Source organism: Podarcis cretensis (assembly GCF_951804945.1).
Source record: "Podarcis cretensis genome assembly, chromosome: 3".
Taxonomy (NCBI): domain Eukaryota; kingdom Metazoa; phylum Chordata; class Lepidosauria; order Squamata; family Lacertidae; genus Podarcis; species Podarcis cretensis.
This window is the reverse complement of record NC_137172.1, coordinates 60,726,454-60,738,913: the sequence shown is the minus strand read 5'-3', so window position 1 is coordinate 60,738,913 and position 12,460 is coordinate 60,726,454. Positions and strand designations below refer to the sequence as shown.

General features: G+C 40.0%; 1 long non-coding RNA gene across 2 annotated transcripts; it reads left to right on the top strand.

Moving 5' to 3' along the window:
• The first annotated feature begins 334 nt into the window (after window positions 1-334).
• LOC307213300 lies at window positions 335-7,142 on the top strand. Of its 2 annotated transcripts, none has more exons than XR_013837469.1 (4): window positions 335-460; window positions 4,068-4,286; window positions 5,651-5,837; window positions 6,846-7,142. It is a non-coding gene; the product is annotated as an uncharacterized lncRNA (long non-coding RNA). The 2 variants fall into 2 exon arrangements; XR_013837470.1 differs by having other exon boundaries at window positions 6,843-7,142.
• The last annotated feature ends 5,318 nt before the right edge of the window (window positions 7,143-12,460 follow it).

Genomic DNA, 12,460 nt, shown 5'->3' with positions numbered 1-12,460 from the left:
AGCTTGTGGGGTGGCTTGGGGGAATTAGTAGAATTATGCTCTCTCTTTTTTGGCATTCATTTCTGAAGAAGACCCTGGGCCAAAAAAAAAATCACCGATGAATCGTCTTTAAAGCCCTACATGCCTAGGAACCAGGCAATTTAAAAGAAGATTTCCTTGCACATTATCCATCCCAACCACTGAGGAGAGGCTTTCTTGCATGTCCCATCCACTTCTGAAGCTTAGCTGGTAGAAAAACAAGAAAGGGCCTTTTTGATGGTGGCGTCTAGAATATAGAGTTCTTTGGGAGATCTATTTATCCCCTTTCTCTCATTCTTAAGGACACAAGAAGAGCCCTGCTGGATCAGACCAAAGACCTATCTAGTCCATCATCCTGTTCTCACAGTGGCCAACTAGGAAGTCCTCAAGCAGGACAGGAGCAGCCTTCTCCCTCCATAGGCTGAAGATCTTTCTGTTTCAGGTAGCCTTTGCTAATCCCTCTAAAGTGTTGATTTATTAAATGTCTCTGTTTTGTTGGTTCTGTGCTTGTTTTACTTATTTTATTGCAGTGTGTATGTTGCTAGTGTTAATACATGATCTGCGTTCAGAGTGGAAAGATAAGACTAAAAAAAAATATAAGAAGTATTTTGTTATTGAAAGAACATTGCTAAATCTTTAAAAATCTTTTTTTAAAGTTGCTGGGCAGGGGCAGGGAACCCCCAAACCAATACTTACAGTGGGAGCTTGAAGGAGGGTAGCATATACTTATTTCTTTTAGTGGGCAAAAATGTGTATTTAAATTTAAAGTTTGCTTTTGTGCCTTTTTGAATAGACAAGAAGATAAATGTTGCAAAACGCTTCATCAGCTCACTCTTAAATCCATTGCGATAGCAAGAAACTCTGATTTGAGAAATAGCTGTCTTTTGGGAACACTCCCTATGCATGCCAATGCCCATGGCCTTAAGAGGTCTGAATATTTATGGCAATGCCCATGGCTGCATTTCCTGCAAAAAGAGGTAATTACCTCTTGTACCTCGCATAAAAACAATGGAAAGTGTGTGGCCAATGCTAATGAAGCATGTGGTTCAGAATAAACCTTGTGTAGCACTGGAAGGGTTTCAAACCTATACAACAGACAGCTCTAACAAGGGAGTTGTTTAGGAGCTAGGTAACATATGTGGAGGGGATGTATATATTTGACTTCTGAGGGTCCGTCCCCCCACTTGGTGTCCAAAAGGGGGAAAGTCATATGATGTTATTGTTGAAAATGATTTGAAGGCTGCGTGATTAAAAATTATGAGAGCCAGCATAGCCAGTGGTAGGGCGAGTCCTAAAATACACACCTTGAGTATCAAAGGCCAGGGCAAAGTGGAGCATCTTAATCAGTCTCTGCTGTATATGAAGGTGTCAGATGCACCTCTGTGGGGACCAAGCTCCACAACTTACGAGACTATCACAAAGAATGTCATGTCCTGGGATACCACTGCCGTGAGCTTTTAAGGATGGCGGAACTACCAAGAGCCCCCTCCCAACCTCTGTTGATCTTAGTGTTCAAAAGGGCCTGTAGCGAAGGATGTTTTATTTCATATATTTGGGACCTGAGTCATCAAGGGCTTCAAACACTTATGTGAGCATTTTGAACTGGCATCCGGTGCTGTTTTTTTAAAAAAAACAGGTTATGTGGGTTCTAAAGGGAACTCCAGCCAGCAATCTGACTGCTGCCAGATTAATCTGATTGCCTCCTTAGATGCTATTTATGGAAGGTCATAGGTGAGACGTAATTTGGTTAAAACTGGAGGGTTGCAGAAATGAGGGCTTGTGTATCTCACGGACCACCTCTCTTTTCTGCCATAAATAAAGCACAGCTCAGCTGGGTTAGAGAACCTAGTGAGCCAATGGTGTTGGGTGTAAGGAGAATTATGCCTCGATTGACAAACTATGCTGTTGATAGCATCTGTGAAAAGATGATTAACTAATGAATTAATGTTACAAGTTTTATAAACCACTTAGAATAAAACCTCAAAAAGGACTTTAAAAAACAAAAAGAATTTTAAAAATGATCAGTTTTAACAGTTTTAAACATTCGAAAAATCAACAATAAGCTAAAGACCAGATTGAAACACATGCCAGCATTCTACATGTTAGGATAGGCTTGCCTAAACAAAAATGTTTTAAGCAAGAGGTTAAAAGAGTACAGTGAAGATGCTTGCCTGATGTCAATAGGCAGGAAGTTCGAAAGTGTGGATGCTGCCATAATAAATATCAATTCCTTACAAATGTAGAACGAGTATTATGCAGCATCTGTAGCAGTGCCTGCTCCTTAAATCAAAGTGATTGAGTGGGCATAGATGGGGTAAGGCTATTTCTCAAGTAATCTGATCACAAACTGTTAAGGAAATGATATACAAATAGTAAGAGAAGCCACACCATTGCCTGAACTACTGTGGCCAAGTTCCCGGTCATAGCTCTCACACCAATCAGAGCTGGTAAAAAGTGCTTCTAAAATGGTTTAAGCTTTTCTTTTTATATCAAAATTTCCAACTGCTTCTTTTCACCACCAGCTAGGTTCTCTCCAGCAGCCTATCACGCAGCCAAGCGTATTTTGTTTCCAATTTGGAGCTGCCTGCCTTTGAGTTTGTTGTCTGCTTGGCAGCCGTTTGTCCTCTACAGCTTCCCTACGCAGACAGCACCTGTACTAATTAAGTAACAATCAGCAATCTGACTGCAAACCACCTGGGAAATCTCTCATTAAGATTTATTGGGAAGCGTTTTCGTGGCATTTTATTGCCAGGGTTCATTCTGATTGTGCCTTTATGCTAACCAGGTATTTCCAAATAGACCTCTTTTTCCCCCTTGTTCCATTAGGTTCTTTCTTGTTTTTTGTAGAGCGCAGCCCTTTACTGTTTTACTGTTTCCCCTGCTGGTTAAACAGGAGGTGACAGACACAGGGCAGTAATAGTCAGGCACCTGTTCTGTCTGAACAATAAAATGTACGTGTTGGGTTTTTTGTTTTGTTTTTAAGCACCCTGCATGGTATAATTGTGAGCCTGAGGAGATTAAGGGAGAAGAACAAAGTGAGAATATAGATTGCAAAATGTTGCGTGGTGAAGAAACAAAGTTGACAACTCGCGTCCTGGGAGGCTGCTGTCCATCTACAGGGATGGAGAACCTGGGGTCCTTAAGATGTTGTTGGACAACAACATTTCTCCCCCAGTTGTGTATTCTGGGGAAACCCCCCCCCCCAAACATCATACATACATCACAGAAGGAGGCGGTCTACAGCAGAAATCCTGTTTGCCAGGGTACCTGATATGGTCACTGACTTCATTACCTGAGCAGTCTGGCTATTTGTTTGTCATGGTAAATACTCAGTTCCTGAATCCACAGGCTCACCCTATTCATACACAGATACGCCCTTAAGACAGGATTTGTGAGCAAAGAGGCAATGGGGAGGTTTTCCCATTTCCTTCCTCCTTGCAGAGAAATCTTTGAGGTCAATTTGGGAGTCAAAATGGCTTCAGGATTATTTTCCTGTACTGTTTCAGACCTGTGGTTTATATATTTATGTATTTGTTTGCCTGGTACATTTATGAACATTTATTTTATATCTTAGACTTTATAATTTTCATAACAGTAACATTTACAAATTATATTCCTGTAAAGCAAGTGTGTGGTAAATTTTTGGCTCTGGGGACCAGCTCTTTATCTAACCGCACTCCATGGACCAACTTTGATAGCTGGGCAGGGAAACCACCTGTCAAACACATGACATTGTCATGACATTGTATGGATAATACTAATAGTACTACTGCTGCTGCTACTACTACTACTACTTCTTCTACTACTAATTTCCTCTCTTGCAATTTTGAGTTTCTCCAAAGCATGAAAATGATCTTCATTCGTTACCTTTCTAGCAATTCGAAATGATACATGTCTGGATTCTGAAAATATATAGGCACCCATAATATAATTAACAATATCTATTTTTCAAAGAAGAGAATAATACTCCTTCTTTAACATGTGAACTCTAATGTTCCCGTGCTCCCAGCTCTTCATTTTCAAAGCTGGCTTATATTGTTGTTTAACAGGACCCGACACTCATGGACTTGAGCACAGCTTCAACCCATTTGGTGCTGGTGCTGGTGACTTTGAACAGGCATTGGGAGGCAGATGTGCACTGTTCTCTGTAATTACTTTCCGCTCTCGTCTTGCCCTTTGCTGTCTGTTTGAAATTTAACCTTAATAGAATCAGAATGGCATTTACCCAGGGATCATCTCCAGAATGCTTGGAACTTACGGAAATAAAGGTTAGACTCTCAACCAACTTCTCCAATCTAATGTTTTCATGGCTGAAATTGTTTAAAGTGTTTTTAATAATAATAAAAAACAAGAAGAAGAATTAGGAGAGCTGTGTATTTGTTGCAAGGGTTTAAGGTAGAAGGCTTTAAATCAAATTGAATAACACACCATATTATAAGTTTCTTGTAGTATAGTGCTAAAAGGCTGGTTTCATGCAAGAGGTTTCTGCTGAAGCTTTGGCAGGCAGATTTGCAATGGAAAGGGAATATTTTGCACAGGATTATCACTGATCAGCCTCCATGTACATACTCCAGACAAAATATTTGTGGGCTAGCATGCCATAAAATGCCCATTTGCCACGGTCTCAGCAACAGACCATTACTAGATGGGGGGGGGGGACAACTTGAAGGCAGTTGAAATCTCAAATCCAAAGCTTTGCTAAACTTATACTTGTATGACAGAATGTGTTGTAGGGGGGTGTATTTTCCTTCCATCAGTGTCTCCTCACCCCCCATAATTCCTTTGCATTGGTCCTAACAGGAAGGGAAATAAGTAGGCAAGCCCCTGTGCCAATGTACTTTCTACCCTGATTCAGGGGAACAGGAGAGTTGGGTTCACTGGATCTAAAGCCATTCCTGATCTGCCTCTGCAATATCACCACCCCACCCTGCCTCCCCTGGGAAGCAGCCACTGTGAAGGAACAATGGCAGCAGTTCTTTCCATGCAGCCTCCAAGGGTAGATCTCCTCCACCAATGAGGACGGAGTTCTGCAAAATCTTATGGCTCTGGGACAATCTTCCATTGACCATAAGACTGTACCCTAAAAGCATTTCCTAGCAGTTGCTGGACTTGATAGGCCTTTGGTCTGTTTCAGCAGGGCTCTTACGTTTTTGGTCAGACTGCTTTGGGAGTTTGGGGGAAGAAAAATTATTTTAATTTTCAACTTCTGCATACCTTTGAACCCCCACCCCCTCAATACGTAGGTGGAAACTACTTGCTCTCTTATTTTTGGGTGGCCCACTTTGGCTCCCAAACTGGATTTGTTATGAGAGGTAATGATAAATAGATAGCAGGTGTTCCGATTGCCCTGGTAGACCTTGGGAATCACAAATGTGTCATATATAGATTAAAGGAACACTAATGATTTCACAGCAAGGCCTGATACATAATTACTTATGCAAGAGTCGATATTTGAACAGTTTAAAAGTTTAAAGTAAGCTTAAAAAGCTGGAAGCAGTGTAAAATATTAAATTGCCACTATTTTAAAACAATGAAGCTTTTTTAAGTGTGTGTGTGTGTGTGTGTGTGTGTGTGTGTGTGTGTTTTACTCATACTAAACCTTGCAATAAACTATCTCCATTTGCTTTTTCAGAAAGGTATAAAAAACTGAGTGTCTGCATTCCAAAGAGAATAAGTACTGGTATTAAAATTGTGACTTGAGACTCCTTGTATTGCCTTGAGAGAAAACATCCATTTTAGTATGAGACAGAAAATACTCATTTGTGGTCAACGACATCTGGCACATTGGATAACTTACCTCATTAAAATTTTATTCACAGGTAGATGTTCCAGTGTGCCCATTATGGTATACAAACACATCTCCTTGCTGCCAAACTGCTCATTTTTAAGGGCTTCCTCTAGTATAGTAGCTTACCTTATAAACTGCAATGTTCAGTTAAACATTCATAGAAATATTTATTATTATATAAAAAAAATTGCATATATAAAAGCAGTTGAATAATTTCATATATAAAGAATATTAAAAACCATTACATATTCAATGAAAAATAATATTATTTAATCATGTAACAAGAACAAGAAAACATATAACAAGAAAACCAGATATATATTTCTCCCCTCAGAGTTCTTTATTGCTCATTGTCAATGGCTTTCGTCTTGGCAAATATGAAGTTGGTGGGGGGTATTTTCTTGTGATCATGTCACTGGAAAAACAAAATGAAAAAAATGCCTTTTCCATTTTTTGTTGATTCTTGTTGAATGTCAGGTTGAAGATGATTACTAAGATTTATCTACAACAGTGAAAGATTTAGGGGTCCAGGTGTTGTGCTTGTCATCCCCTCATGTAGAAGGAAAAGATCCAAGCGAGATGAAATGCAGCTCAAAAGTGAACAGATGGCAAAAACAGATAGGCTTTGGCTCTAAGGGTCAAAGGATGGTGCTTCAGGAAGTCAAACTACTGATTAGGGAATAAACATCAAAAAGTTGATGCCAGTGAAAGTACTCTGAGCTATTAATAGAGTAACAAAGTAGGGTAAGCTTTGAACAAGTTTATGGAGTCACCAAGGATGATAACACTGATTTGCAAAAAGCAGCAATGTAGAAGTTCATCTGAGCATGGACAATAGGAGTGTCAATAGTAGTAGTGTCAAGGAGGCAGCAAATCTTGGGTGATTCTGAATATATACCCACAGGAACTACTGTACATAATCAGGAAAAATGCAGAAGATGCCCCGCCCCCTTAAAACAAGTAGTCAGTGTTGGAATTCTAACTCAACAAAAACGTAAGAGAGAATCAATGTATTACAACAAATTTTGTCTCCTAGCAGGTCAACATTTGATGTTAAGCAGCCAAGGCAGGAGAATATAAATAGAAGAGGGCTTCTGGATCAGACTAAAGGACCATCTAGTGCAGAATTGGGTTCCTGCAATGGCCACCAGGATACCTAAGGGAAGCTTGCAAGCAGGATATGAGTGCCCAGGTTCCTCAGCCACTGATATTCAGAGGTCGACTCTCTCCGATAATGAAAGAATTAGCGAGCTATCATAAGTAATAGTCATGAATGGCCTTATCCTCCATGAAAGAGGTGAGCCAAATGTATGATAAACTCACAAAGTGAAGCATGATGGGGGCTTGTTCTTTTGATTAAATCAAAATCAAAATAAGGAAACAAATTTAAAAAATAAACTAAAAAATAAACTGATAATTAATTTTCTAAAAGTTTTATTGTTTTCTCTCAACCTACCAGATCTAAAAAGTTAAATATTCAGACCCCTAGATTATAATATGCACATTGATTTGTCCAGCACCCCCACTGCTCTTAACCCACAAGTTTGTGCTGCACATTCTTAGATGACTCTAAAGTGGTGGCAGTTATCATCCCAATTTTGGCTAAGAGTTAAAATAATAAAAATGGTAAGTGGCATTGAAACTGTGCCTGATTGTTTTGGACAAATACTGAGTGGGAATATTTAGGGTAAAATGTCCCTGAATTGATGGAGGTTGTGGAATTATGTAAATTCATTTCCCTCACATTCCTACACTTCTGTCGCTCTGTTTCCATGCACCAAAACCTTGTCCCAGATTGGTCCAAGTCCATAATTACTGTATTTTCTTAAAATAAGTACATTCGCAACTATGCAATGCGTGGGTCCTAAACAACTATTTACATATTTATCTACCCATCTTCCAGCTGGAAAACTGAATGTGAAAATGGGGATAACTAAGGTACTGCACACATCCACATTACAAATTGAAATACTTCTCTGAGTATACACACGTATCTACTAACATTATAGTGGAAGTAGTTCAAGTCTTGTTCAGAGCAGATTTTGTTCCACAACCTACAGCAAGTAGAGGTGAAAATGTAAGTGAAATAACATTGACAAATTCTGGTTTGGATGAAAATTGAAACAGACAGAAAAATGGTTCATCTAGCCTGGCAAGTTCCCAAGCAGTCATCACTGTGGAAATCAACCTTCACATGAAAGCAGCTAGAGGTTTAGTGCCTTTGAACATGCCCTGATAGTGATAGGTCTTGTAGGCCACCAGTAGGGATGGGGGAATCTGCCAATTTCAGTTTCTTTCAGTTTCTCACTTCTCTAATTGTAAATTCACTTCACATTTCTGCATCAGTTTTCAAGGGGGGAAAGTAAAGGATTTCCCCAAGCATTTTAGTGTGAATTTTTCCTAATATACACATTTTGGTATGCAAATTTCCCTAATATAACATATTTTCTTCTATGCTATTTTCCCAAACATATGCATTTAGTGCACACTTTCCCCTAATACTCACATTTTTTACTCATTTGTTTGGCTGCAGAACCATACTGCAATATTTAGAGAAATGTGAAATTTCAAGGACAGTTGCCTTTGAGTTTGTGCATTGTTTCAGGAAATGCAGATTCACATTGAAATGAACTGAATCTCTCCTGTAGACCTAACTATCCTGTGAGTATTTATTATCTAGTACTTCAAAACTGATGGTGGCAGTTTCCCCAGTATTCTAAGGCAACGGATTCTGTATTCATTGACACTGCTAAATTTCTCTAAACAATTGTGCAGTGTGTGGTCCTAGCGCAGCAGCCATTTCCATGGTTGAAGTTGTTGAGAAAAGTGCAGCTGCAATCACACACATGGTTTGCCAGTTCGGTTCACACTGACATCTCTCCACACTGTTGTGTATGATTGTGTAGAGGAGTCTAGAAGTGAGAACCACTCTACTGTGTAATGAAGCGCTCCCCTTTTTTCCCTGCCTTAAGTCTGCTGCCAACTGTATGGCTAATGATGGCAGGCCTTGGAAATATGAGGCAATAGCACACCCGTCTCCTGTTTGATTGCTAACTTGTCATATTTGCTATGGCATAGCAAATACACTCATGGGATAAAATATGACTTCATGTTGACTTAATCCAGTCTATTTTGGCTGTGTGAAAATACCCTTCACCTTCCTTGGCATTTCTGTTCATATGTTCATGAACTGGCCATAAAAACAATCAAAGTTAATGGGAAGACTCCTATAGGTTTTAAATGTGCTGTGACTCAGCCCCCCAAATGTCCAGTATTATCACAACGGCCACACAAGGATCATCAAAACCAATGAAAAAACTTAACCTTGCTCCTATGGACCACTGAGGAAATGAAACACACTTGCAGGCCTATATAATGAATGTGGCTGAAGTAATTTAGTAAAGACATTATCATGGAGGTAAGCAGGCTTAGGACTTAACTATTGATTTCCTGTCTCTTAATTGTTTTGATGAGGGCTGATGCACTTGAATAACCTTAACTGGCTTTTTGAGCTAGAGTTTTTTCTCTCCCCCCCCCCCCCCAAGTTGGGAGGACAATGTAAACTGTAATAGTTTTAATTAGACCTTTTCCTGTTTTGTTTAGTTCATAACCTGAAAGGGCAACTGAGCAATAAAATGGCAGCAGTAATGTTACAACTCAGCATATAAAGGGCTGTGTGTCCTCTGTGCCAAAATAAAAAAAGGGTTTCTGCTGAAGAAAGAAACTCAGATCTTGTGAGAAGAAGCAGAATATCAGCAAGCAGAGCAAAATGCACACTTTTACATTCATGTTAATGTCTTACCTAATTAATTTATTTCCCAGCAAGTTTTCCACAATGATTTAAAAAATACTTGAGAAATGAAGGGAAAGAGGGTCATGCAGAGAGCCAAAGCAGGCATACTCTACTCCTAAGCACTTGTAAAAGAGTTGCTCTGCTAAACTAATTTCAAATTTCACCAGACCTTCCTTCTGGGATTTTTTTCCATATCATGAGAGCTAGAAACTCATATTTATTTTAAGAAACTGAAAGCTAAGATTCTCAGGGAGCCAAGTTTCATTTGTGGTCAACCCAATGGATGTACACAGAGAAAATTTACAGCTCTGGTGTTTAAAGTGTTCTTCTCTGACATAGTATGAAGAAAGCCATTTACCCATAACTAAACTTCAAGTACAAGTATCTGCAAAAGACCTGTTCTGTGGTGGCCCCACAGCTCTGGAACTCATCACCAAATGAATTCAAAATGCTGGTTTAGACCTGTAAAACTTTATAAAGCTTGGAACCCTAATATGTCTCCCAGTACGAACCCTCTCATATTTTTGAAGGCCCACCTCCAAGTGACCCTTGTGGTAGAGATGCAGAGTGTGGCCACAAGAGAAAACCTTTGTAGTGCTCCCTCAATTGTGGAATGCTCTCCCTAGGGAAGTCTGCCTAGTGTTGACATCGCCATGTTTTGGGCACCACATCAAGACCTTCCTTTGCTTCCAGGCCAATGAATTTCTCAGGTGATTGATCTAAGGTAGAATTAAGGTAACCAATGAAGCACTTTTAAGACTGGTGTGATGGATAGAAAGGGGACTGTGGCAGTGCCGCATACTGCACTGACTGAACCTTCCAAATGGCCTTGAAAGGCAACCCGACTGCAGTAATCCAAGTAGAAAGCTACCAGAACAGGGAATGGTATTTATAGATGGGAGTTCTAGTCCAAAACTTCTGGAGGCCACTAGGTTGGAAAAGACTGACCTATGGTACCTCTCTAACAATGCATTTGTGCAAAATATGTAGTTAGCCCCTTCGCCTTCTGCTACCTGAACTGACCCAACAGCATTAGCTTTCTGAGTGGCAGGAAATCCATGACTATGTCATTTATTATTCATGCTTCTTTGAATAAAAAGAATAAAATAAAGGCCATGGTTAACATTATTTGCAGAGACCTCTTCTAATATTGTGGATGCTGCTAGCAAAAGAAACACCAAGATTTGTTTTTTTAAAAAAATTGTGAACATAAGTGTTGCTCTGAACTCATAGATTTCTTTTCTCTCTGATTAAGCTATCAAAATATATTCTTGGAGCATAGAGAAAACTAATACATGATATTTCTCTATAGCTCAGTGACACTAGCAATAAAGTTTGTCTATAATGAACAATAAATGAATAAAATGTGCTGCAGTAATAAGAAAAGAGGAGGGCAGATAAAAGTTTCATTAGTAGTTTTGTACCATGTGCAGAGTCTTGCTAATGGTCTTGGATCATACAAATAAACTTCTGCAGCAAAGAATGGATGGTGTTCAATGAGATTTTACTCAGAGTAGACCCAATGAAATGACCATGACTAAATTAGGTCCTTTAATTTCAACAGGTCTACTCTGAGTAAAATTCAGTTGAATACCATCTTCTGTGTTGTTCTCTTTTCTCTGTCAGTCCAAAATTAACGGAAGAGTTGATCCAGCCTCAGTTCCTGAGACAAAAGCTGTCATAAGCCACATTATTTTCTGTTAGCTTCAATAGGATTACAGTGATTAATTTGCATTCCAATTAATATGCAAGACAACCCGAAATCACTGGCCATGTCACCCAGGCTGGATTATGTAGATCAGTGTGTGGAGAACTGCTGTGTAAATTATCCTGACCTGAAGTAGGAGCTTGTGCTTGATATAATTTTGCTCTTTTTTAGACACTGGTTCCCTAATGTTTCAAAATGAAAAGAGATGTGAATTGCAATGTTGGATGCCAAAACAGGAGCACATTACAATTTTTACAGTCCAAATAGTATATGATGCTTAAAGAAGTAAAATAAAATTAATGAAGATTAACTTACCTCAGAGCAGTCATCCTAGAGCTATGTGGGTACATCTCAGTGACCAGAACCTTGGTTAACTGAGGCTTAGTAGGCCCAGAGTATCTACAGTACAATCCAGAAGGTTGAGATTTAAATTTATTTTGTATTGTGGAAGTCAATGGGACAAAATCAATTTAAACCCCAGAGTTACAGGCTACCTATTAATGATTAGGTTCTCTTTAGGGCTGAGCTACTTATTAGAGGGGGACGCAGGTGGCGCTGTGGGTTAAAGCCTCAGCGCCTAGGACTTGCCGATCGAAAGGTCGGCGGTTCGAATCCCTGCGGCGGGGTGCGATCCCGCTGCTCGGTCCCAGCGCCTGCCAACCTAGCAGTTCGAAAGCACCTCCGGGTGCAAGTAGATAAATAGGGACCGCTTACCAGCGGGAAGGTAAACGGCGTTTCCGTGTGCGGCTCTGGCTCGCCAGAGCAGCGATGTCACGCTGGCCACGTGACCCGGAAGTGTCTCCGGACAGCGCTGGCCCCTGGCCTCTTAAGTGAGATGGGCGCACAACCCCAGAGTCTGTCAAGACTGGCCCGTACGGGCAGGGGTACCTTTACCTTTACCTTTACTTATTAGAGGGGATGAATGGCTGTACAAAGTGCATCTAACTTCACATCTCTCCAGTAACATCTACTCAAAGAAATGTGATAGAATTGCTTTCAATGTTCTCCTACACCCTGCCAACCTACCCTCAGCTTCATTGGCTGCTGTTTGCAGGGAGTCAGGAAATCCTACATGAAATAAGGTCATGTCACACATTTCTATCACCAGATTTTTCAGGCAGATGTGTTAGATGCCACCAAATAGGCCCCTTAA